The sequence below is a fragment of the Marmota monax genome, unplaced genomic scaffold (assembly GCF_021218885.2).
Source record: "Marmota monax isolate L192 unplaced genomic scaffold, Marmota_monax_Labrador192_F-V1.1 WCK01_AAM20220418_F8-fsc00192, whole genome shotgun sequence".
NCBI lineage: Eukaryota > Metazoa > Chordata > Mammalia > Rodentia > Sciuridae > Marmota > Marmota monax.
In genome coordinates, this window is record NW_026693786.1 from 1341787 (window position 1) to 1369401 (window position 27615).

General features: G+C 36.6%; 1 protein-coding gene and 1 pseudogene across 2 annotated transcripts in view; one reads left to right on the forward strand and one right to left on the reverse strand.

The window, feature by feature from the left end:
- The window catches only part of Abcb7 (ATP binding cassette subfamily B member 7), a 118027-nt gene that overhangs the window by 25061 nt on the left and 65351 nt on the right, over positions 1-27615 (reverse strand). The window lies entirely within an intron of this gene.
- Positions 13630-14596, forward strand: LOC124105035 (cyclin-dependent kinase 4 inhibitor D-like; annotated as a pseudogene).

The window sequence follows — 27615 nt, forward strand, 5'->3', positions numbered from 1 at the left end:
TTGCTTTAATACCATAAAAGCAAAACCCACTGAATGCCAAACTAAGTTTTCATTAACCAAAGTACATCTCCATGAAAATACACCAAAATAAAACCTAAAAACTTAAAAGTTTCAATGCTTTCATTTATTCAGAGCAAATATTTAATCATTCATGTTCTACACTTTCTGCAGAATTATAGTGTCTAAAACATCAACCACCATTTAGGAACACAAAATTTGTTAGCCTGCCAAAACTTTCTTTAGTAACAAGTGAAAACAATTCTATAAGGCTTAATAAAAACATGGATATTCCAGCTCTTGTTCCAGTATTGTGCTATCCCCATCTTTGTTAAATACAGTGATTTATAGGCACCAAGTCTAAGTTTAGCTACAACTGATAGAAGTTATGTAAATCTTACCAAGCAACATTTGAAAGTATACAAGAGTTCTTTGCAACCAAGCAGGTGTTCTAACATTCAACAATAATGTTGAAATACACACAGCTGTTGGAAAGCTTTTCAGAATGTAACATGAGAGAAATTGCTTAAAACTTCAAGGTTTTTAACTTCCAAAATATAATCTAATATAGAATACATGGGACGTCCCCCAAAATAAATTTCTCAATTCTGATTTTCTTATAGCCATCTAAGCTCAGGCTCTTGTTTCTCTTGAAATGGTCTCCTCCTCTCTACATCTTCACTCTTCAAAGCCCAATTTGATTTCTAGTTCTTTCATAATGACTTCTCTGATATCTGCAGTCAATTTGACCTTTTGCATTTCCCAATCCTTCTCTTTTTTTTTAACAGTTTATGCCTTGATATTTATCACTTTTATATTTCTCATTTACTTTGCATATGTCCATATATACTGTCTTCTTAATCCATATACAAACCTGTGACAAAACATTTAGTGAACAACAGCTTTGAGTCAGCTATGATACTAAGTGCCATTCATAAAAGTGAGGACTGAAACAAATAACAATTCTATGAAATGGGTATTATCATTATAGTTGAGGAAACTCGGGTTCCACAAGGTTTAATGATTTGTCTGGTTGAGCAGCAGAGCTAAGATTAAAATTCAGGTCTGATACTTGAAGTCAGAATCTATTTCTTGTATGGCATACCTATATTAGCAGCTTACAAGGCAGGAACTATATATTTAGTTTCTTTTCCACCGTAAAATGGACACTTTTAAGTGTCCCATTTAAATTGGCTACAGATGTAAACTATGCAATTTTTCTAACTCATAGCTTATTGTACCTTCACCACAGCTACAATGAGTGAGGACTGAAAGTTATGTATCACCAATAAGGTGATGCTATTTTACTTTCTTGAAAATGTTTTGGGGTTTGGTCAAGTTTGGGAACATCCTTTGAAGAATGCAGAATATGTGAACATCATCTATCCTGTGAGTTATTGGCAGAAAAATTGAAGTTATTAGCAGAGTGCGAAGAACATGGCACTACCTCTAATTATCATTGAATACTGTTGGTTTTCCCATTAAAATAATTTTAAAAAGGAAAGAAATGCACTAATAAAATAGAAGGCATTATATTATTTGTAAATATTTTCATTACCAGCCATGTGTAGATTTCTTTGGCCTTCTGATATGCTGAGGGTACGATGTGACAAATACTGATTTTCCCTAATATTCCACCTTCAGCAGAACCAGACTTAAACCATCTCAAAAGAGAATCTCTTTTAAAACCTCTTATTTTGAAGTAATTATAGATTCACAGGAACTTGAAGAAATGGAACAAAGAGATCCATGTATTCATAACCTTGCATCTCCTAATGATGTCTTATATAGCTGTCATTCAATATCAAAATCAGGAAGTTAACATTGGTGTATTACTGTTAAGAAAACTATAGAACTTATCTACTTTTCAACATTTTTAACATGTTCTCATGTGTATGTATATTTGTCTATTTGGCTCTATGCAATGTTATCTCATGTTTAGACTCATGTAACTACCACTACAATCAAGATATAGAACTATTTCACCACCACAGGAAAACAGATTTTGATTCATCTTTGTATTCACTCCCACCCCACCTGTTCCACTCCAGTCCCTGTACCCTAGCAATCACTAATTTGTTCTTGATCTCTATGGTTTGGGAATCAGACAATACATAACCTTTTGAGATTGGCTTTTGTTACACTTACAATAATGTTCTGGAGGTTCATCGAGGTTGCTATACATATCAAAGGACCATCCTTTTTTATTGCTAAGCATTAATCCATGGATGTATCAGAATTTGTTCAACCATTCACCCGTAAAGGAATTTTGGTGGTTTCAATTTTGGGAGTATTGTGGTTAAAGATGTTTGAACATTCTCATATGGATGGACATAAATTTTCATTTCTCTGGGATAAATGTACTGGAGTTCAACTACTAAATCTATGTAGAACTTTTTAGAACTGCCATACTCTTTCCAGAGTGTACCATTTTATAATAACTGGCAAAGCATAAATGACTCAGTTCCTCTTCATCCTCATCAACATTTGACATTATCACTATTTTTCCTTTTCTGAAACTATTGTAGTAGGTGTGTAGTAATAGCTCCCTGTGGTTTTACTTTGATTTTCCTAAATGGCAATGAATATCTTTTAATGTACTTATTGGCCATTTGTTTCTCCTCTTTGTTGAAATATCTGTCTTTTGTACATATTATAACTAGATTGCCTGTTTTTCTACTACTGATTTTAAGAATTCTTTATGGATACTAGTATAAAGTAATTATTGGATATGTGATCTGCAAATATTTTCTCCCTTGACTTTCATTCTGCTAAGGAGCCTGAACTGTCACCCAAGTTAACAGAAAAGAGGAGTTCCATCTCTCAGGAGTCAAAAAAGCTAAAGTAGGAACCTGCACTTTTACCCTCTCCAGCACTAATGAAGCAACACCTCTGCTCCAGGAAAGTGGTATTATAGGAAGCGTACTAAACAGAAGATTTAAATAAGGTCCAGAGCTCTACAACGTAATAACCTAAATGTCCATGTTTGAATAAAGAATCAACTATCATATCACGAACCACGAAGATATCAATTTGAATAAGAAAATCGACAGACACTAACATCAGGATGACACAATGTTAGAACTATCTGACAAATATTTCAGAGTAACAGTTTAAGTGCTTCAAGGAACATTATGAATGTGCTTGGAACAAATGAAAATAATAAATGTCTCAACAAATACACTGAGAACAAATGAAAACTTTGGAACTGAGAAATATAATGACCAAAATATAAAAACTCAATGGATTAGGCTCCATGGAGAAATGGAAAGGTCAGAGAAGAGTTATCAGTATCGTTCTACTTCCTAATTTGGCAAAAAGAACACAGCAGGAGATCCAACATGGCGGCGAGAGGGGAGGCAGCGCTTTCAGTACCTCCTCAACAAAGGGGTCAGAGAGACGCATGGATACGCTTAGATATGACCTGCTGAGAAACTCCTAGCAAAATTCCACTAAAGAGAGACCGGCCGGGAATTGGAAGGATTTTTGGAGGTGACAGTCTGCGCTAGACGAGTGAATCTCCGCCACGCAGCGCAGAGGTCCAGACCCGCCAGCCGCTGCCCGCGCGACTCGGCGACTGTCGGCTGCCTGCACGCCGCCCCTGCGTCAGGGCGGATAGCCTCCGAGGCGCAGCGCAGCAGGAGTGGTGTAGGGACTCTAGGAAGAGGCCTCTCGCCAAGCCTTCATGAAATAGCAAACCGGGAGCTGAAACCAACCAGAGACAGACCAGTCCCACCCCTCCCTTCGGACACTCTGGCAAGGAGCCTGGGGCCTGCCATAGCAGAGTGGTGACATCACCAGAGTTCCGCCGACAGAATTCCTTCCCAGCGGAATCCACATTAGCAGGTGTGTGACTCCCACCCCCTCCAGATACAAGCAGCCAGGAAACCACCGGGGGCGTGTCTGTAGGGAAGCAGAGGGGACTCCAGATCCCCACCTCCCCTTAACACCAGCGGCGACACCCAAGATCTTAGCCGCCAGTTTCTGGGGGCGTGCCCACCAAAGGGGTCCTGAAAAATTTAACTGTTGGTTCCCAGATCACCCCACCACAGCACTGGGGCTTAATTGAATGACAGAGAGGGTGTTCATCGTTCGGGATATAGGACACGCGGTGGGGCTGCAAGTGTAATCAGATCCTTGGGGAACCGCCTCTGGTGAACAGGACCTGGCTGGCTGGCTGGGAGGAGGAACAGGGGGAGGGGCCGGATAAGTGAAAGGGCTCTGGACTAACAGGATTGAGAGACTCCCAGGAGCCACCGTACAGGGATTTCTGTCAGCACATAGAGGGCAGAAGCTCAGCTCAGAGGGCACAGCTCCGCCTATTGGAAGAGAAGAAAATGGGATTCAGCCATAGAACAGGGGATGCCAGCATGGCAGAGATCTGATGTCATCGGAGAGCGGCCGAGGAGAAAACTTCATCGGTGCCAGCGGCGACGGAAACAGTTGGTCCCCTGGTAGGGAGGGTGAGTCACAGATACCCGAGTCTCTCTCGCTTTGTCCTTGAGCCAGAGGCGAGGAGAGGGGCCGCCGCCCACTCCCGCAAGGTAGGAAGACCTGCGACCAACCTGCAGATCAGGCCCAGCGGTCTGCAGGCGTGGTAAGAGGGGCAGGGCAGAGCCACCGCCCGCGCTGGCAAGGTAAGCAGACCTGCGACAGACCTGTGGATCAGGCCCAGCGGCCTGCCAGCGTGGTACACACTCCACCCCAACTGGAGTAGGGGCAGAGCAGAGCCTTAGCCCGCGCCCAGATCAGGCCCAGCGGCTCGCCTGGGTGGTGGTCAAGTGACCCCAATTGGAGTGGGGGCGGAGCGGAACTGACACCCTTGCCCACAAGGTGGGCAGACCTGCGACCAACCTGCAGATCAGGCCTAGCGGTCCCCGGGCGTGGTAGGAGGGGCAGGGCAGAGCCTTCGCCCCCACCTGCAAGGTAGGCAGACCTGCGACAGAACAGCGGATCAGGCCCAGGGGTCCGCGGGCGTGGTAGACACCTCACACCAATTGGAGGAGGGGCAGAGCAGAGCCCCTGCCCGCACCTGCAAGGGAGAATTTTCAACTATACAAGAGCAACATAAATATATAGGGGGGGGGAAAATTTCAAAAACACAACAGTTTCACCAAGAAGAAAGAAACGCAAGCAGTATGAAAAGACAAGGAAAGAAAGGACTACAAGCAATGCAGGTCAGCTCAACTTTAGAAGAGGTAACAGCTGCAGCAGATGGAATGTCAGATAAAGAATTCAGGATATATATGCTTCAGATGATCTGGAGTATCAAGGAAGAAATTAGACAGCAAAATCAGACAATGAAAGATCACTTCGACAAGGAATTACACAAACAAATCCAGGAAGCAAAGGATCAACTATACAGGGAGATAGAGGTTATAAAAAACAAACAAACAGAAATCCTAGAAATGCAGGAAGCAATAAACCAACTTAAAAACTCAATTGAGAGTACTACCAGCAGAGTAGAACACTTAGAAGATAGAACATCAGACAATGAAGACAAAGTATTTCAACTGGAAAAGAACATAGACAGCTCAGCAAGACTGTTAAGAAACCATGAGCAGAACATCCAAGAAATATGGGATAACATTAAGAGACCAAACTTAAGAGTCATTGGGATACAGGAAGGTATAGAACTCCATACCAAAGGAATGAGCAATTTATTTAATGAAATAATACGAGAAAACTTCCCAGACTTGAAGAATGAGACAGAATCCCAAATTCTAGAAGCCTACAGGACGCCGAATGTGCAAAATTATAAGAGATCCACACCTAGACACATTATAATGAAGATGCCCAACATACAGAATAAGGAGAGAATTTTAAAAGCTACAAGAGAAAGGAAGCAGATTACATTTAGGGGCAAGCCAATCAGGATAACAGCTGATCTTTCAACACAGACTCTGAAAGCTAGAAGATCCTGGAATAACATATTTCAAACACTGAAAGAAAATGGGTTCCAACCAAGAATTGTGTATCCAGCGAAATTAAGCTTCAGGATGGAAGATGAAATTAAAACCTTCCACGACAAACAAAAGTTAAAAGAATATGCAGCTAGAAAACCATCTCTTCAAAACATCCTCAGCAAAACATTACAGGAAGAGGAAATGGAAAATAACAATGAAAACCAACAGTGGGAGGTAGGACAGTAAAGGGGGGGGAATAATCAAAGAGGAAAACAAACCATGTTTAGTAACATAAATAAACAAATATGGCTGGAACAACAACCCATATCTCAATAATAACCCTAAATGTTAATGGCTTAAACTCACCAATTAAGAGACACAGGCTAGTAGAATGGATCTCAAAACAAGACCCAACAATATGCTGCCTACAGGAGACGCATTTGATAGGAAAAGACATACATAGGCTGAAGGTGAAAGGTTGGGAAAAATCATATCACTCATATGGACTTCGGAAAAAAGCAGGAGTGTCCATACTCATATCAAATAAAATAGATTTCAAGTCAAAGTTAATCAAAAGGGATAAAGAGGGACACTACATACTGCTTAAGGGAACCATACACCAACAAGACATAACAATCATAAATATATATGCCCCAAACAATGGCGCAGCTATGTTCATCAAACAAACTCTTCTCAAGTTCAAGAGTCTAATAGACCACCATACAATAATCATGGGAGACTTCAACACACCTCTCTCGCCACTGGACAGATCTTCCAAACAAAAGTTGAATAAGGAAACTATAGAACTCAATAACACAATTAATAACCTAGACTTAATTGACATATATAGAGTATACCACCCAACATCAAGCAGTTACACTTTTTTCTCAGCAGCACATGGATCCTTCTCAAAAATAGATCATATATTATGTCACAGGGCAACGCTTAGACAATATAAAGGAGTAGAGATAATACCATGCATCCTATCTGACCATAATGGAATGAAACTGAAAATCAACGATAAAAGAAGGAAGGAAAAAGCATACATCACTTGGAGAATGAACAATAGGTTACTGAATGATCAATGGGTTATAGAAGACATCAAGGAGGAAATTAAAAAATTCTTAGAGATTAATGAAAACACAGACACAACATATCGGAATCTGTGGGACACATTGAAAGCAGTTCTAAGAGGAAAATTCATTGCTTGGAGTTCATTCCTTAAAAAAAGAAAAAACCAACAAATAAATGATCTCATGCTTCATCTCAAAATCCTAGAAAAAGAAGAGCAAAACAACAGCAAAAGAAGTAGAAGGCAAGAAATAATTAAAATCAGAGCTGAAATTAATGAAATCGAAACAAAAGAAACAATTGAAAAAATTGACAAAACTAAAAGTTGGTTCTTTGAAAAAATAAACAAAATCGACAGACCCTTAGCGATGCTAGCGAAGAGAAGAAGAGAGAGAACTCAAATTACTAGCATACGGGATGAAAAAGGCAATATCACAACAGACACTTCAGAAATACAGAAGATAATCAAAAATTATTTTGAATCCTTATACTCCAATAAATTAGAAGATAGTGAAGGCATCGATAAATTTCTGAAGTCATATGATCTGCCCAGATTGAGTCAGGAGGATATAGACAACCTAAACAGACCAATATCAATCAAGGAAATAGAAGAAACCATCAAAAGACTACCAACTAAGAAAAGCCCAGGACCGGATGGGTATACAGCAGAATTTTACAAAACCTTTAAAGAGGAACTAATACCAATACTTTTCAAGCTACTTCAGGAAATAGAAAAGGAGGGAGAACTTCCAAATTCATTCTACGAGGCCAACATCACCCTGATACCTAAACCAGACAAAGACACTTCAAAGAAAGAAAACTTCAGACCAATATCTCTAATGAACCTAGATGCAAAAATCCTCAATAAAATTCTGGCGAATCGGATACAAAAACATATCAAAAAAATTGTGCACCATGATCAAGTAGGATTCATCCCTGGGATGCAAGGCTGGTTCAATATACGGAAATCAATAAATGTTATTCACCACATCAATAGACTTAAAAATAAGAACCATATGATCATCTCGATAGATGCAGAAAAAGCATTCGACAAAGTACAGCATCCCTTTATGTTCAAAACTCTAGAAAAACTAGGGATAACAGGAACATACCTCAATATTGTAAAAGCAATCTATGCTAAGCCTCAGGCTAGCATCACTCTGAATGGAGAAAAATTGAAGGCATTCCCTCTAAAATCTGGAACAAGACAGGGATGCCCTCTCTCACCACTTCTGTTCAACATAGTTCTCGAAACACTGGCCACAGCAATTAGACAGACGAAAGAAATTAAAGGCATAAAAATAGGAAAAGAAGAACTTAAATTATCACTATTTGCAGATGATATGATTCTATACCTAGCAGACCCAAAAGGCTCTACAAAGAAACTATTAGAGCTAATAAATGAATTCAGCAAAGTGGCAGGATATAAAATCAACACGCATAAATCAAAGGCATTCCTGTATATCAGCGACAAATCGTCTGAAATGGAAGTGAGGACAACCACTCCATTCAAAATATCTTCAAAAAAAATAAAATACTTGGGAATCAACCTAACAAAAGAGGTGAAAGACTTATACAATGAAAACTACAGAACCCTAAAGAGAGAAATAGAAGAAGATCTTAGAAGATGGAAAAATATACCCTGTTCATGGATAGGCAGAACTAACATCATCAAAATGGCGATATTACCAAAAGTTCTCTATAGGTTTAATGCAATGCCAATCAAAATCCCAAAGGCATTTCTTGTAGAAATAGAGAAAGCAATCATGAAATTCATATGGAAAAATAAAAGACCTAGAATAGCAAAAACAATGCTAAGCAGGAAGTGTGAATCAGGCGGTATAGCGATACCAGACTTCAAACTATACTACAGAGCAATAGTAACAAAAACAGCATGGTACTGGTACCAAAACAGGCGGGTGGACCAATGGTACAGAATAGAGGACACAGAAACCAATCCACAAAACTACCACTATCTTATATTTGATAAAGGGGCTAAAAGCATGCAATGGAGGAAGGATAGCATCTTCAACAAATGGTGCTGGGAAAACTGGAAATCCATATGCAACAAAATGAAACTGAATCCCTTTCTCTCGCCATGCACAAAAGTGAATTCAAAATGGATCAAGGAGCTTGATATCAAATCAGAGACACGCCGTCTGATAGAAGAAAAAGTTGGCTACGATCTACAGTCGGTGGGGTCGGGCTCCAAATTCCTCAATAGGACACCCATAGCACAAAAGTTAATAACTAGAATCAACAAATGGGACTTACTCAAACTAAAAAGTTTTTTCTCAGCAAAAGAAACAATAAGAGAGGTAAATAGGGAGCCTACACCCTGGGAACAAATCTTTACTCCTCACACTTCAGATAGAGCCCTAATATCCAGAGTATACAAAGAACTCAAAAAATTAGACAATAAGAGAACAAACAACCCAATCAACAAATGGGCCAAGGACCTGAACAGACACTTCACAGAGGAGGACATACAGTCAATCAACAAGTACATGAAAAAATGCTCACCATCTCTAGCTGTCAGAGAAATGCAAATCAAAACCACCCTAAGATACCATCTCACTCCAGTAAGATTGGCAGCCATTATGAAGTCAAACAACAACAAGTGCTGGCGAGGATGTGGGGAAAAGGGTACACTTGTACATTGCTGGTGGGACTGCAAATTGGTGCAGCCAATTTGGAAAGCAGTATGGAGATTTCTTGGAAAGCTGGGAATGGAGCCACAATTTGACCCAGCTATTCCCCTTCTTGGTCTATTCCCTAAAGACCTAAAAAGAGCATGCTACAGGGACACTGCTACATCGATGTTCATAGCAGCTCAATTCACAATAGCAAGACTTTGGAACCAACCCAGATGCCCTTCAATAGACGAATGGATTAAAAAAATGTGGCATTTATACACAATGGAGTATTACTCTGCATTAAAAAATGACAAAATCATAGAATTTGCAGGGAAATGGATGGCACTAGAGCAGATTATGCTAAGTGAAGCTAGCCAATCCCTAAAAAGCAAATGCCAAATGTCTCCTTTGATATAAGGAGAGTAACTAAGAACAGAGTAGGGACGAAGAGCATGAGAAGAAGATTAACATTAAACAGAGATGAGAGGTGGGAGGGAAAGGGAGAGAAAAGGGAAATTGCATGGAAATGGAAGGAGACCCTCAGGGTTATACAAAAGAACATACAAGAGGGAATGAGGGGAAAGGGAAAAATAATACAAGGGGGAGAAATGAAGGTCAATAGGGGGGGTAGAGAGAGAAGAAGGGAGGGGAGGGGAGGGGAGGGGGGATAGTAGAGGATAGGAAAGGTAGCAGAACACGACAGTCACTAGTATGGCAATATGTAAATCAATGGATGTGTAATTGATGTGATTCTGCAATCTGTATATGGGGTAAAAATGGGAGTTCATAACCCACTTGAAGCAAAGTGTGAAAGATGATATATCAAGAACTATGTAATGTTTTGAACAACCAACAATAAAAAAAAAAAAAAAAAGAACACAGCAGGAGACATTACACTAGCCAACTTTCAAAATATACTACAAACCATAGTAGGTAAAGTAGCACAGCAGTGCCATAAAAACAGACACACAGATCAATGGAATAGAACTGAACCTCTAGACATAAACCCATGCCATCTACAGCCAACTGATTTTCAACAAGGTACTAAGAAAACAATGGATATCTACTATATACTGGATATCTATATGCAGAAGAATGAAGCTAGAACCCTAGTTCTTACCAGTTACAAAAGTCAACTCAAAACAGGGGTGAGGGCATAGCTCAGTGGTAGAGTTCTTGGCTAGCATGTACAAGACCCTGGGTTCAATCTTCAGTACTGTAAAAAAGAAATAAACTGAAAATGGATAGGAGACTTAAAACGTTAAGACCTGAAACTATGATACTACTAGAAGAAAACAAAGGTTAAACACTTCGGGACACTGGAATGGGCAAGGATTTGTTTTAGATAAGATGCCAAAAGCACAGAAAACAAAAGCCAAAATAGACAAATGAGATTACATCCAACTACAAAGCCTCTGCATAGCAAAGGAAACAATATAATGGAAAGACGACCTACAGAATGGGAGAAAATATTTGCAAACTATATATCTGACCAGGGTCAATATCAAGAACGTATATATAGCACTCCAAAAATTCAATAGGAAAATACAAATAAAATGATTAAAAATGGGCAATAGATCTAAGTAGATATTTCTCAAAAGTAAGCATACAAACGGCTAACAGATATATTGAAATTGCTCAATATCACTAATTATTGGGGAAATGTAAACCAAAACCCACAATGAGATATCGCCTCACCCCAGTAATAATGGCTAATATTGAAAATATTAATGATAACAAGGGTTGAAGAGGATGTGGAGAAAGGGAACTCTTGCACACTGTTGATGGAAATGTAAATTAGTACAACAATTATGAAAAACAATATGGAAGTTCCTCAAAAAATTAGAAGTAGAATAACCACATGATACAGCAATCCCTCTCCTAGGTGTGTGTGTGTGTGTGTGTGTGTGTGTGTATGTATGTATGTATGTATGTATATATGTATGTGTATATATATATATATATATATATACATATCCAAAGGAAATAAAATCAGTATAGAAAGTGATAACTAAACTCCCATGTTCATTGTACCACTATTCAAAATAGCCAAGAAACATAAATAACCTAAGTGCCTATCAAGTTATGATAAAGAAAATGTGATACATGTACACAATGGAATACTCTCATTTATGACAACATGGATGGAACTAGAGATGAAACCTGCTCAAATACAAAAGATGACAGGAAAGGTGAAACAGGAACAAAATAAAGAATAATCTTGCAGAAAACCAGTAAGAAAATGGTATAATTAAATTCAAATATACTAATAATATCATTATAATTACCAACATATTAAATAAGCAATATAAATCAATAAATTATGTACCCATATACTAGCAAAGAACAATTAGAAACCTAAATTCAGAAAAGAAAACTATTTACAACATCCCTCCCTATCCATCCCCCCAAAATGGAAATCCTTAGGAATAAACCTAACTCAAAGTCTCTTGTTATACTATTGATTTGCTCATTCTTAGGGGAGGAACTATTTTTGTCCTCTGTAGGATATTTAGCATTGTCTTTAACTTCTACACACTACATCTCAGAAGCATACCCTACCTCCTCCAGTTGTGACCAAAAAAAAGTCTCCAGACACTACCAAATGTTCCCTTGGGTTCTAAATCATCCCTGATTGGGAACCACTAGTGTAATCCAACAAGAACAGGGTCTGTGTGTGAAAGCTACCAATGCTGATGAAATAGATCAAAGAAGACATAAGTAAATGGAGAGACATAAGGCATTCATCCAGTGGAAGATACGATGAAGTAAGGATAATAATTCTCCACAAATTGGAACATAGATTTTTTTTTAAATTTTCATTAAAAGTACCATTAGGCTTCTTTGTTAACTATGGATAAATTTATACAGAGAGGTAAGGAACTGAAATAATCAAAACCACTGGAGAAGAAAAGAAGTTGAAATAATCATACTACTGGCTTTATGACTTACTATAAGTCTACAAGAATTAGGATAATGTAGTATTAGCAAAGTAAGAGACACATAGACCAATGAAATAGAATAGATTTCAGAAAAAGATCCCACACATATAACTAAGGTAGAAAAATAATGGCTCCCCAAAGAATTCCATGTATATTTTCTTTAAAGTTAGTAGAAATGATAGCTTAAATGACAAAATGAACTTTGCAGATGTGATTAAACTAAAGAAAATGGGAAATTCAGGAAAAAGTATCTTGAATTATTCTGATGGGTTGAATGTAATCACAAAGATCCTTAGGGAGGCAAGAAGGTCAAAGTCATGAGAGCAGATGGGACTACGAACGCACAAGGGTCAGAATGAGACAAAAACTAAAGATGCTACTGACTTTGAAGATGAAGGAAGAGGTCACAAGCCATGAAATTCAAGTAGACTCTAGAAGCAGGAAAAAGCAAGGAAATGGATTCTCCCTGAGAGCCTTGGGATGGAGCAGAGCTCTGCCTTTATTTTGACCTAGTAAAACCTAGTTTTGGACCTCTGATTTCCATAAATGTAAACTAATAAATCTGGGTTGTTTTGAGCTACTGAATTTGTGATAATTAGTTGTACCAGCAATAGTGAAGAAAAGAAATTCAATGAGGAAAGGATAGCCTTGGTGTTGGAACAATTAGAGAACAAAAATAAATAAACCTCCACCTAAACCTTATATAAGAATTCAACCTGAATACAGATCTAAATGTAAAAGATAAAAATAGAAGAAAACAGGAGAAATTCTCAATGATGTCGAGTTAGGCAGATAGTTCTTAGACATGACAACAAAAGCATAATACATAAATAAAAAAATGATAAAACACTTGTTCCATATAAGGCAATAAAACAAGTTATGGATAGAAAGACTATCTGCAAATCAAATATTTGAGAAAAAACTTTTACCCAGATTATATTAAGAACTCCCTAAACTCAAGAGGAAAAACAAAACAGCTCAATTAAAAACGGACAAAACGAGAACAGACCCCGCCCATCGTGGAGGAGGGAGGGCCACCAGTATCAACATGTTGGCGACAGACTGAGTGGGGCCCTGAATCGCTTCGGCAAAACGGCTCTGCAGGTCATGATGTTTGGCAGTCCCGCCATCACTCTGGAACTTCTGAAGCAAGGTGCTAGCCCCAATGTTCAGGATGCCTCCAGTACCAGTCTAGTCCACGATGCAGCTCGCATTGGATTCCTGGACACCCTGAAAGTCCTCGTGGAGCATGGTGCTGATGTCAATGCGCCTGATGGCACTGAGGCGCTCCCCATCCATCTAGCTGTGCAGGAGGGCCACAGTGCTGTGGTCAGTTTCCTGGCTCCTGAGTCTGATCTTCAATACAGGGATGCCAGGGGGCTTACACCCTTGGAGCTGGCACAACAGAGGGTCTCAAGACATCATGGACATCCTGCAGGGGTGCACAGTGATCCCACTGTGAGCCAGGGCCACTCTACCCAGCAAGAGAACCCACTAGGTTCTGTCAGAAGAGAAGGGAAGAAACACTTTCTCTCCTCACTCCTCTTGCTCTTTACAGAAGGGGGAGGAGGACCAGTTTGTGGCTTATTGGTGTTGTTTTTTGGGGAGTGTGTGTTTGGGGGACATTTCTCATTTGTTTTTCTCACCCCTTTTGGTGTGTTGGACAGAGAAGGGCTCCTATAGGCAACAGCCACTGAAACGGTTCATTTTGTCTGCACCCCGGGCTGCTGGGGCTGCAGACTAGACCCAAGCGCAAAGTGCTTAAAGCCCCAGCCCCAGAGCGAGTCATCACCTCCAAGGCTCCAGGAACCTGGTGACTTTGGCTGGCTGTGCTCAGAGAGATCCCTGAAGTGTGAGCTCTGTCTTGGACATGGGGGGCAGGGAGGGAAGTGTTTCAAATCAATAAAAGGGTAGTATGAGTAAATATTTTGTTGGAAGCTTGTTTTCCAGTCCCTTGTACAGCGTTTAAAAAGGAGATTCTATTTATTAAGCTTTATGGAAAAAATTGTGTGTGATAATTTAATGTTTCTACCGATTAAATTAAAACTTGTGCATGAAAAAAAAAACGGACAAAACACTTGAACAGACACTTCACAAAAGTGGATATCTGGATGGCAACTAAGCACATATGAAAATATTCAATACCATTAGCCAATTTCCTAAGAAGGGAGATGTAAATTAAAACCACCAGATACTACTGCATGCCTGATAGTACCAAGTGCTGGCAGCCAAGAAGCAAAGCAACTGGAACTCTTACACATTATTGATGGGAATATAAAAAGAGCTTCTCTGGAAAACAGCTTGGCAGCATCTTATAGTATTAAAAATATACTTAGCATGACCCAGCATTCCACTCTTTAGTATTTATTCTAAATAAACTGAAAGTTGGGTTACACAAAAACCTATACCTGAATATTTAAAGCAGTTCTAGTTATAATCACTAAAAGGTAGGAAGAACCCAAATGTCCTTGAATAAGTGAATGGATAACAAACTATTTATTCATACCATGGAAAACCACTCAACAACAAAAAAGAAATGGACTGGTATACTCAGTGACTTGGGTGAATGACAGAGGCATTATTTTCAGTGAGAGAATTCAGCTTAAAAGGTCATATATGACATGATTCCATTTATATGATGGTGTGGTTCAGATATGGTTTGAGTGTATCCTCCAAACATTCATATGTTGGAAACTTGGTTCCCAGTGTGGGGATGGTGAGAGGTGATGAACCATTAAGAGATGTGGCCTACTGGGAGGTAATTAGGGCATCAGGTACTACCGTCAGAAGAGATTAATTAAGTTTCACAGAACCCTAGTTAGTGCTTGAGATAGTGAGTTATAAAAAGAGTAAACCTCATCCCTGAAACTCTGGTTTCCTGTCTTGCCATGTGATCTCTCCTTTTGACATGTGTTCCTGCCCTGATGCTATCTATCATGTTGTGATGCAGTTTGATGGCTTCACCAGAGTTGAGCTGGTGACATGTTCTTAAATCTCCAGAAGTGTGAGCTAAACAAAATTTCTTTACAAAGTACCCAGTCTCCCATATTTTATTACAGCAACAGAAAATGGATGAATATATATGATATGTTCGAAATAAAAATAATTATACTGAGAGGACATATCAGTGTTTCCCACCATTTCTGGATCTGAAGAAAGTATGACTATGAAGGGTAACTCATGGGAGATTTTGAGGTGATGAAACTTTTCTGTATCCTAACTGCAGTTGCAATTAAATGAATACATACAAGTGTTAAAAAATCATAGAACTGTATACCAGAAAGAGTTCATTTTACTGTATGTTCATTAAAATTAATTTAAAAACCAACAAAGCCAGTGTCTCAGGTTACAACAGACCTGATTCCCTAGGCACAGGAGCTAACTATCTAAAGCTATAGGACAATGTATTTTAATCAAAATCAACTCAATATGAAGCCTCATATCATGTCACTTCCTAAAAATTAAGAAATTGGTTATTTTTACTAGATTTTAAACATGTGACAAAAGGTATATTTAATCTGTAACTGCAACATACACATTAAGTACATTAACTGCAACATACACATTAAGTACAAGAGAAATCAAAATCAAAATCAACTCAATATGAAGCCTCATACCATGTCACTTCCTAAAAATTAAGAAATTGGTTATTTTTACTAGATTTTAAACATGTGACAAAAGGTATATTTAATCTGTAACTGCAACATACACATTAAGTACAAGAGAAATAAAATCACTTATCCTTACAAACTTTTTTCTTTTCTAGACCTTAATTTAAATCATATTTCATCTGCTAAACTTTTGAATGCTCAGAGATTGTGTATCACTAAGAAATTGAATTCACTTAATTTTTAGTACAAAAATATATAGTTTGGGACAGTGATTGAAGAACAGACTTAAGGAAAAAGTAAAATCATCATATGCTATGGTTTGAATATGGCTTGTTCCCTCCAAAAATTATACTGACATTTGTTTGCCACTGTGGTGGTACTGGGACATGGGGCAGTGATTTAAGCAGTGATTAGGTTGCTAAGAGGGATTAGGACCACTCTTGTGGTAATGGGTTAATTCTTCAAAGAGTGAGTCTTCAGGGACTGGAATTTCAGAGTCTTTGAATTTCAGAGTGGCCTCAGTTAACTAATGGCTCCATAGCAGTGCTGCCAAGAAGGGCCAAATATATTTGAATAAGAAACAGAGAATTTTTTACCTTGTTAATTGCTTCTCTAGTCATAAAAGGACCAGGAGGAAAGAAAGAAAATAAAGACCAAAGACTCTAAAAGGATATTTGATTAGCAAGGCAAAACAGAGAAAATAAAACTGAACAAGGCACTTACATGATTTGTAAAGACCATCAGGTAGTGGTAGGACCTTCACAGAACTTAAGTCTATTCTCATTAAAAGGAGAAAAACAATAACAAAAAGAAAACAACTACCTGAAAATGGAAATTCTTTTACACCTTATAAGTTACTCATTCATGAAAATTAGGCCTGAGTCATAAAGCAAATGCCATAAAAGAGTCCCATCACATAAGTAAACTTTTCTGTCTTAAAGCTGATTTTGGGTATTAAAAATAACCACAACAGAAAACAGCCTGTTTAGTCCAATCCTTGCAACATATCTGAATATAGATTCCAAGAAGATGAAATAAGAATTATGACTTAAGAACAAAAATAACAAAACAAAGAGTCCATATTCAAGAATGTTACATAATATAATATTTATAAGAAATCCACTGATTGTTTATACTTAACATGATAGTTTAATTAGGAAAATATAAACATGACAAAACTGAGACATAAATAGAAAGAGACCATATGTCATTGTCAAAAAACAGACACCTAAAACATGTATAAGCAAGTTGAAAACCTAGAGGTCATAGCCATAAAACAAATTTGTTGTATCTATTTCACAGCTGAAGAACACCTAACTGAGAGCAAAGTAAAGCACACAGAAGAGCAAGAGTTTAGAGTCTTAACTCTACTAATCAAATCTAAGAGACAAATCCTCTTACATAAGTCCTTTAAGAGATAAAAACTTTAGAGGGGAAAAGTGGATCAGACTGATATTTAATGAAAACTTTGAATGCAACCAGTAGAAGTAACACGATTTGTTTGCTTGATTCATTAATTTTTTTAAAAAAATGGCCTTATACCACAACATCTTATTTGATGTAATATTAGCATTTATGTGGAATAACTGGTACACAGCTAAGATCTATTACAAGGTAGGAGTCCCAATTTCCTGTATAATATATAAAATGCTTAAAAATCACTCCCCTGCTCATAATTTTAAAAATGTTGAACTGAAAATACCTCCTTGAAGCTAAAAGAAAATTGAGGTAACAGGGTAAACTGCTATCCCCAAAACTAGGTGAATCATAGTTTACATGGAAAAGGTGTTATGGCTGGGGGAAACAAGCAAATGGTAAGTTAGGAACATTAATTGCTAAAGAATGAGCAAGAACTAGTTCAAAAGACTAGAATCCTGGGGGTCCCCACTTTCATAAGTTTTACCTCCTGTGTCAGTCAACTTTTCATTACTATGGCAAAACACTTGAGACAATCAACTTAAAATAAGAAAAGTTTATTTTGACTCACAGGTTTCAGTCTATAGGTGGTTGGCCCTATTGCTTTTGGTCCAGTGGTCAAGTAGTACATCATGGCAGGAAGTACGTGGTGGAACAAGCTGCTCAACTCATGGAGACCAGGAAGGAAACAAAGAGAGATACGGGGGCCAAGATTCCAATACCCTCTTCAAGGGCATGCTCCCATATGACTGGAAGACCTCCCAGTAGGCCCAGCCTCTGAAACATTCTATCACCTACTCAACAGTGCCAAAGGTTGGGGAGCAAGTCTTTAATACCTGGGCCTTTAGGGGACACTTATCCAACCACAGCATCTCCAGTAGCCACACCAGGTTCTAAGGATAAATATATGAGAAAAAAATCCCCTCATTATTTACAGTAGGGTGAGGGGAAATAATTGTTTCAAAATATGACCTGAGTATTCTGTTCTCATTAACAAAGGCTTTCCCTCAAGAGAAACTATTTTACCAAAGCATAACCAACTTAAGTTTTATCAGAGTATAACTAACCTGGGAGAAGGAAAATACTCAGCTCTACCTCCTCTAGCATTCCTATCTTACTAAATGAGGAAAGGAAAGCTGAAAGCAATTGTGAGGTTCATATCCTAGGGATACATGCTCATGATAATTCTGAGATGTAATTATATGATTATATAAGGATTCCTCTCACCTACTTAATAGTGCTCCACATCAATAGGGCTCCTCTATAATAACAGGCAATTACACAACTGAAAAGACTACAAGACTCAGAACCTATTTAAAAGGGAGTCTCCAGAGAAAGACAATGGGGTGACAAAAAAACAGATACTAGAGGAAATATTAGCCTGACACATTCAGCTATGACAAACATTAAACACAGTCAACTCACACCCTGATAAACACAAAATCTCACACTAACAGCCTATTTACCTCAGTATCTTGTACTCAATAGATCATGTCCAGATTTCAAAAAATAAAATTACAATATGCAAAAAGATAATAAATAACTTGAGTAGGCAAAGTAAGTATCAGAATCAGACTCAGTTAAAGCACAGATTTTGGCATTATCAGGTAAGGAATTTAAAATGATGAAGACTAAAGGTGCTAATAGAAAAAGCAGAAACCATGCAAAATCAGATGGGTAATGTAAGCAGAAAGAAGGGAATATCTAAGGAAGAACCAAAAAGTTATGCAAGAAAATAAAAATACTGTAACAGAATTAAAGAATGTTTTTGATTAGCTCATTGGTAGACAGAACACAACCACTAAGGAAGGAATCAGTGAACGTGAAGATATATGTCAAAAGAAATTTCACAAAGGGAAAAGCAATGAAAAAAAAGTAGAAAAGAATGTGCAAGAACTATGGGACAATTACAAAAGGTATAACATATGGGAATAGTAGAAGGAAAAGAGAAAAGGAACAGAAGAAATATTTGAAGGAATAATGGCTAAGAATTTTCTAAAATGAATGACACAAAACCACATATGCAAGAAGCTCAAAGAACACCAAACAGGGGGAAAAATAACACATTTTGGCATATCATGTTCAAACTGTAGAAATTCAAAGAATCTTAAAAGAATCTACAGGAAAAAACACCTTTCCTACAGAACAAAGACAAAAATAACATTGGACTTTTCTTCAGAAACATGCAAGCAAGAAGAGAATGGAGTGAAATATTTAAATTATTAAAACGGGAAAAGACCACAGACCTAGAATTTTGTACTAAGTGAAAGTTTCCTTTGAAAGTGAAGAATACACACCTTCTAAAAATAAAGTTGAGGGAAATTGTTGCCAGTATATGTGCCTTTCAAGAACTGTTTAAAATTTCTTCAAAGAGAATAAAAATGATAAAGATAAAACCTTTGATCTACATAAAAAGAAGTGTTAGGGGAGAAATTTAATGTAAAAGTACTAATTTTATTCTTAATTTACCTAACAGATGACAGTCTATTCAAAATAATAACAAAAACAATACATTGGGTAATTAGAATTATAGATAAGTGGAATGAATGACAACAATCTGTAAGTGATGGGAGGATTAAACTGGTAATGCTATTATGTGCACTACCCATGCAGCAGTATGTTATGTGAAAGTAGACTTAGATTAGTTGTAAATGTATATTGCAAACTATATTGCAATCAAGAAAAAAATTTAAGTGTAACTGAAATATTAAAAGATTACAAAAATTAGAATCACATCAAATGGTCAACTTCAGAAGTAGTTTGGAAGAAAACTAAATTAAAACCAAAGAACAAGGGCAACGAATACAAGGCAATTATACATATGGTCAATACTATTAATAAAACTATATCAATTAATCATTTAAAATGTGAATAGTCTACACCAATGAAAAGACAGATTATCAGGGCAAGTTTTTAAAAATGACCCAATTATAGGCCATACGTGGTGGTGTACACCTGTCATCCCAGCAGCTCGAGAGGCTAAGACAGGAGGATCACGAGTTCAAAGAAATCCTCAGCAACAGTGAGGTGCTAAGCAACTCAGTGAGACCCTGTCTCTAATAAAATACAAAATTGGACTGGGGATGTGGCTCAGTGGTTAAGTGCTCCTGAGTTCAATCCCTGGTACCCCCCCACCCCAAATAACCCAATTATAGACCCCACCTGAACCACAAAGACATAATGGATTAAAAGTAAATGGATGGAGGGCTGGGGTTGTGGCTCAGTGGTAGAGCACTTGCCTAGCACATGTGAGGCACTGGGTTCGATCCTCAGCATCACATAAAAATAAATAAATAAAATAAAGGTATTATGTCTGTCTACAACTAAAAATATTTCATAAAAAAGTAAATGGATGGAGAAATATGTACCATGCTAACATTAATCAAAGTAAAGCTGAAATAAGTATACTGATTTCAGACAAAGATGATTTCAAATCAAGAAAAATAAAATGGGATAATAGAGGGCAATACGTAATGTCAGAGGGGCCAATTATCCTAAAGCATATAACAATTGTATTGTGTATGCAATTTAACAACAAAATATCAAAATGCATGAGGCAAAAACTGATGAACTGCAAGAAAAAATAAATGGATTCTCTATTATAATTGGAGATTTCAACACCCCTTCAAGAGTAATTGACAGAAGTAATAGTCAAAAGGGTAGGAAAGACAGTTGAATAAGACAGACTTCATTACCCTAGGTACATGTATGACTGCACAAATGGTGTGGCTTTACTTCATGCACAACCAGAGAAGTGAAAATTTGTGCTCCATTCGTGTACAATGAATCGAGGAGCTTTCTACTGCCATGTATATCTGATTAGAACTAATAAATTTTTAAAAAGAATAGGCAGAAAATCAGTACGGCTATAGTTGAAATGAACACTATCAATCATGAGTCTAAATGACACATACAGAATACTTGATCCCATGACAGCAGAATACATATTCTCGTCAAGCACACAGATCATTCACCAATATAAACCACATTATAGGCTATAAAACACCTTACCAAATTTAAAAAATACATCAATATCATAAAGTAAAACTCTTATCTATTAATGCTATTAAAAATCAGAGGTATTAGAAATCATAAACAGAAAAATAGCTAACATATACCAAAGACTAAACAGCACACTTCTACATAGTAAATGGGTCAAAGAAGTCTCAAGAGAAATGTTAAAATGCTTTGAACAATATAGAAACGAAATTACAACTTAACAAAATTTTCTGGATGCTGTGAAACTTATTCTTAGAGGGAAATTGAATGTGTATATTAGGAAAGAAGATCTAAACTCAATAATCTAAGCTGGACTTCACAAAAATTAAAAATTTCTGTTCTGCAAAAGACATTATCAAGAAAGTGAATAGACTGGGAGAAAATATTTACAAAAGACACATCTGACAAATGCCTATCATCAAAAATGCATGAATAAACTTAAAACTCCAAAATAAGAAAACAAACATCCTTATTTTAAAATGAGCCAAAAGACGTAGACATCTCACCAAAGAAGATACAAAGATGGCAAATGAGCATATGAAATGATGCTCAATATGATATGTCAGTTAGGCAAATGCAAATTAGAAACAAAAATGAGATTACACTACACATCTATTAGAATGACTAAAATATAAAACACAATTCTGAATGGTGGTGAGGACATGTAGCAATGGGAACTTTCATTCATAACTGGTAATGGTACAGCTAACAGGGAAGACAGTTTGGCAGGTTTTTTTTTTTTTTAAAAAAAAACTATGATACAATCCAGCAATTTTACTCCTTGGTATTCACAAAAATGAGTTGAAAACATATCCACACAAAAACCTACACATAAATGTTTCTTGCAGTTTTATTCATAATTGCTCCAAATCTGGAAGCAACCAAAATGTCCTTCAACAGGTGATTGGATAGACATAACCCTGTTACAGCCAGGCAATGGAATATTATTCCACAATAAAAAGAAATGAGCTATTGGGTCACAAAAAGATATGAAAGAACCTGAAATGCACATTACTAAGTGAAAAGACCCAACAGGAAAATGCTACATACTATGAGATCCCAGCAATATGACATTCTTGTGAAGAAAAAACTAGAGAGATACTAAAAAGATCATCGGTTGTTAAGAATTTGGGGAAAAGGAAGGAGGGATGAATAGGTCAATCACACAGGAGTTTTAAGGCAGTGAAACACTTCTGTATGGTACCACATAATTGTACAACACAAAAAGTAACTCATAATATAAACTATGGACTTAGTTAACAATAATGTTCCTTCTTAAATAATTGGCTCAACAACTTTAACAAATGTGCCACAATAATAAAAGATATTAATAACAGAAGAAACTGCATATATGGGAAGGAAAAGAGGTATATAAGAACTCTTTACTTATTTTTCAATTTCTCTATAAATGTAAAATTTCTCTAAAATATAAATCTTTTAATTAAAAATACTTCAGGGTATAAATACTATTTCTCAATTTAATTAAAGACTTCAAATAGCGATGTTTTATTTTTCAGAAGATTTTCAAAACATCAAACTCAAGCAAGAAATGTATGAAATTTTTGAAGCCTTTCCCAAATGTCTAATCATTTGCACTCCCATAAAATTTCACTTGCATCTCCCTTTGGATACTTATATAATGTCACAGGTTTTTATCATTATATTTTCACTGTTAGTACACGGCAACTCCATGAGGGCAAGGCCCACATTTTATTCATTTTGTTATTCCCATTTGCCCAGCATAGTATTTTTTACTCAATGGTCACTCAATAAAAGTATGCTCAAAACACACATTAGTCCTTAGTTTAAATAAGAGTTGCATCCCTGAAGAAAAAAGATATTGATTTCATTTTGATAAATCACACTATCTCTAGTTATTATTTTATAATATTAAAGATAGCTTGTTTTGGTCTTTAACAGACTATTAATCAAGAGTGCCTTTTTGTACTTGATACTTTAATTTCATTTGCCTACAGTGGTTTCCAAGATGGGGGAGGTTAGAGAATATGAATAAACTTTTGGGGGAAATATTAAAAGTAATATCTGTTTTGTAAAATCAGGTGATTTTTCTTTTTCTTTATATTTCCCTTAAATCCTGATTGTTTGAAAAATACTAATAGAAAGATTGAATTTGAAAAACAAAAACCTTAAAAGATCTCAGAATCCTCAATTAATGATGATATGATACTCCTATGATATATGCACAGACTGTGATAAAAGATACTGCATAAAATATGTAGGAATTTAAGGAATGAAGGAAAATAGCATTCTTTTCTCTCTTACTTGGCAGCAGAACCCCTAAAATATGTCACATATAGAACCCCAACATATTAAAATAGAATTGCTGTTTGTCTGATACAAAGAATGCCAATCCTTGCGCTGGGGTTGTGGCTCAGTGGTAGAGCACTTGCCTTGCATGTGTGAGGCACTGGGTTCAACTCTCAGCACCACATATAAATAAATAAAATAAAGGCCCATCAACCACTAATAAAAATATTTTTTAAAAAAAGAATGCCAATCCCTCTTGGTTTACTCCAAATCATCTCTATATGATGCTGTTTATTTAAAATCTTTGTTGGTGACAGTGATAGCCTTAACAGTTTCAGAATCAAGAGCATTCAAAGGTAAATAAGCAAGTAGATGGTATGTGGGCCCATGCATGAGATCCTCATCCATTTTTTTTTTGGTGCTGGGGATTGAACCCAGGGCCTTGTGCATGCGAGGTAAGCACTCTATCAACTGAGATATATCACCAGCTCCCTCATCCCTTTTTCTTCTTTTCACTTGATATTTCTTTCTTCCTTCTCACTTGTGCCTCAAGCTTATTCATAATACCATCAATGCCACACAGACAGATGGATGGCATTTAGAGCTGAGAAAGTTCCTAGACCCTGTACTAAAACTCCAAGAATATGTGGAGGAAGGGAAGATCAGAGAAGACCAGAGTACAATGGGTCTTAATTACTCCAAAGTGTTTACAGGTCAAAGTGTGCAATCAGGTTTGAAGGAAAAATAGGAAGCCAAGGAACAAAAAGGAATAACAATCCATCTTTGCACACCAGTTATAAAGCACACTTGCAATACTGCTAAAAAAAACAATAATCAGTTTTTGGAGATTTGGAAGAGTGATCAATTTTAAACTGAGAATAGTCTACAAGCTGGAAAATGGGTGTTTACAATGGTTAATGCTATGTTCTGAATGCATCAAATTATTATTCTATGGTCTATTTCTTGTCTAGTAAAAAGAAAATTGTTACTATATTCTTTGAAAGTACTAGAAGGCACTCCTCATAACATCTGGCAATTTCTTATTTTCTTGATTCAAAAGCAATCAAACATGTTTTAAGGATTTTCGATATTCATTTGTATTTATTTGCAATTAATTTATAAGAGTTTAGTACAACACTTTCCATTCTGTGGATATTCAGTATATATTGACTGAACAACAAAATAAATTTGCGTTCTAATAATATTTCAGCCCTTAAGGAAGTTAGCTTAGATCTAGATTTCATACCGATATTGACCTGTCACCAAGCAACAGAACTCCATATTTCTGAAGCATTGGAACTCACTCTAAAAATAAATCCTAATATAAATGTCATTATTTAAGACTCTTCCTTTTGACTAGCTTAATTAGTCTTGCTCTAACCTGTTCTCTTTAAGTCAAAGGAAAGTCCAGAAAATCATCTTTCTTTAACTTGTCAGCAAGGTATATACATTCAGCCAATAAACAAATAAAGGCCAATTTGCTAATTTTGCCTTGCATAACAGCACAGAATCATATTTATCCTTAAGTAATTCATATGTTAAGGACAATCCAGCAGCCAGTACTGTGCTAAAAATGAAATGAAAGTTTAAAAATTTTAACATTAGCTACCAAAATTAGATTTGTAATATCATTTTCTCTGTTCAGCTTAAACAAATAGAATAAAGCATGGGATTCTTGATCTGTTGCTCAGCATGTTGATTTAAGTAAGTACTCTTTTGGGAATGGGTCAGATTCATTGTGAGAATATTCAACAGTGCCTACTGATGAGAAAGGAGACATGAAAATGGAGAATCTGATTATGAATTACTTTCGTTTTACTCTTACCTCTTCAATTATTCCTTCCCAGATTCTACTACAAAGGCTCTGTCATGAGTAGTCTTCTATTTCTGTTCTTTCCTTTGGTGAACTCACAAATTTGCATTGTTTCAACATTCACCTCTTGAATCTCTAACCCTGGGCTCCTTCTTGATCTTGTCTTGCATTACTAAAAAAATTTTTAGTTGTAGATGGACACACTTTTATTTATTTTTACGTGGTGCTGAGGATTGGACCCAGTGCCTCACATGTGCTAGGCAAGCGCTCTATCACTGAGTGATAACCCCAGCTTGTCTTGATTTTATATTATCAGTTCAACTGCTCTATCTAGATGTTCTACTAGCATCTAAAACTTAACGTGGCCAAAAGCAAGATCTGCATTTCCTAAACAAGATCTCCTGACTTGGTCCCTATTTGTTAAAGGCATTATTATTGTCTTAATTTTGGCATCATCTATGAACCCTATTCCTTTTTTTTTTTTACTTCTAATAAACAATCCATTGTTAAGTGTTGTTGACTCTACCTCACATCTCTGACATATTTTCCTTCCACGGTACCATTTTACCATCACTCTAGTACAAACTGCTATTACTACTTACCTAGATTATTACTTTAGCCTCATAACTAATTGGTAAATATTATCTGAAAAAAATGTATGAACTGAATGGTATCTCTACTTTAATCTGTCTTCTACAACAAGGCCAGAATAATTCCCTAAAGCATAACTCTAACTTTATTAATTTTCTCCTCAAAATAAAGGTTCTAAGGGGTTGGGGATATAGCTCAGTTGGTAGAATGCTTGCCTCGCATGCACACGGCCCTGGATTCAATTCCCAGCACCGCAAAAATAAACAAATAAAAGTTCCTATTTCTTATATAATTAAATATATATACTGTTGTTGTTTTGTTTTACAGTTAAGGCATTTAACATCAGGAGCTCTATTTATTTCCAAGCTTACTTCCCATTCCTCTAAAACAGTTTTCCCTCATTGGAGGCAAGATAGACCATTCACTTCTCTATACATTCTATATGCTTTCCCTAGACCATCGTTTAAATTATTTCTATGCCTGTAACAATCCTACTCCTTGATCCAGGCCTGTCTCAGATGCCATCTCCTCTGTGTAACACTTCCTGATTTCTCGTCATAGTGATTACTTCTATCTTTACCCTAAAACAACACTTGGCTGGTAGTTCTTTAAATCATTTATGACCTACTTTGTATTAAAGCAATAAAATAAAAGTGGCCATAATCTGTATGAATTGTGGGAAGAAATTAGCTTTAGTTATATTTAAATGCAATGCCAAGAACAGTAGTTATAAGTTGTCAATATATTTTCAGAGTAGGGAAAAGAATGTGTAAATAGAAGGAAATGTGATACAGGAAAGAAAGAAGTGGCAAGACCCAGGTTTTAAACAAACTATTAATCTTCATATATAAAAAGAATAACCAAATTATTGCCAATTTCATTTATATTTTATGCAAACACTTTTTACCATAGTTTTGAACATTTAAATTTTATTTTAACATTTATATTTAACTACCCACCAGGTATAGTTCTAAGCTTTTTGAATGTTAATTTACTTAATCTTTATAATAACCCAGTTTTATAAATTAGGAAACTGAGGCATGGAGACAAAGCAACTTGCCCAAGATTACAAGGTTAATTAGAGTCCAGGCAGTCTGACTCCAGAGACCACATTCTACATGGTGACAATATATTATACCTTTCAATGTATATGTGCCTGATTTTTTAATCTGAATAAATTGAAAATAAATATTATTTCCTTGAAAACTCAGTTGTCATTACAACTTTGCTTTACAGTATAATGAAAAATAGGCTGCTGAATTACAGAATCCCTATAATGAACACACCCAACTTTTGTGGCTTTTTGTTTCCTCTTTATTCAGTTTCCCATTTTTCCCCTTGATGTTGAACTGTTATTTACCACTT